This window comes from Propithecus coquereli, unplaced genomic scaffold (genome assembly GCF_000956105.1).
Source record: "Propithecus coquereli isolate 6110/MARCELLA unplaced genomic scaffold, Pcoq_1.0 Scaffold1, whole genome shotgun sequence".
Classification (NCBI taxonomy): domain Eukaryota; kingdom Metazoa; phylum Chordata; class Mammalia; order Primates; family Indriidae; genus Propithecus; species Propithecus coquereli.
The window spans coordinates 24,011,114-24,012,383 of NW_012133857.1; positions in this window are offsets into that span (position 1 = coordinate 24,011,114).

Sequence of the window (1,270 nt, forward strand, 5' to 3'; positions counted from 1 at the left end):
CTGGGGTAGGATCCAAGAAAGCCCAGGGGCACAATGAATTCTCTGCTGTAGAGCAGCAGTCCTCATAGTTTAATTATTCACCAGGATCCTCCAAGGACAGGATTAAATTGCAGATTCCTGGGCTTTACCACACACACCCCCCACCCCTGAGATTTTTTTATAAATCCAAAACTTTCTATTATTAAAAATGGGAATATCTGTACACAAGTATCGCAAAATTAGAATACTGGAACTTTTCCCTTTCTTTAATGTCATTGACGTATTTGTTAGAGAAACTGGGTTATTTGGGTTATTTGTCCCTCCTTCTTGCTTTGGCTGATTGCTTCACCATAGTGTTGTTTCTCTTGTTCTTATATTCCCCATATTTCCTGCAAATGGGCATTTGTTGCTGGAGAATTGACGAGATTTGGAGTCCCAGGGATTCTAATTAGAACAGGGGTTTACAACCTTGGCTCCACATGGGAAACACTTGGGAGCTTTAAAAATTACTGATGCTTGGGTTTCTCCCCCGGCGCTTCTGATTTAATTGGTATGGGGTATGGTCTGCACCGCAGGATTTTTAAAACTTCTGGGTGGTTCTGGTGCGCAACAGAGTGGAGAACCACTGGAGTAGACAAACTCCGGCTTGAAACAAGATACGTGCTCCATGAGGGCCTCAGAACAGGCTTTATCCACTTCCTTATCCTGCAGGTCTCCTTCTCCAACAGGAACGGAAATCACTGAAACACTCCCAGACCAAAGCATAGAACACGCTCGTAAGTCTTACAAATTTTTATTTTTCATTTGAGAATTGGCCTTGTGAAGGGGTCTCAGAGACAGTATTGTGCTAAGAATTAGAGTCAGCTGGGGAGCTTAAAAAAATACCAACATCCATCCATACTATACCCCCACAGAATTGATGCAACTGTTTTGGGGTGTGCCTTGGTGTCTTTGATTTTAAAGTCTCCCCTGGTGATTCTAATGTGTAGCAAAGATTGACATCTAGGACATTCCTTCTCAAATTTTAATGAGCATATGAATCATTCGGGCATCTTGTTAAAATGCAGATTCTAATTCCGCAGGTCTGGGTTAACTCCCAGGTAATACTGCTGATGCTGGGACCATGCTTTGAGTAGCAAGCGTGTGGATGGATGATAGGCACTATGGCACTACAAAGAATTGTCTTTGAATTCTAGCTTTTGCAACTTACTAGCTTGTGTGGGTTTCAGCAAGTCAGTTCACCTCTCTGAGCCTTTTTCCTCACTCACAAAATAGTGATAATAATAATACC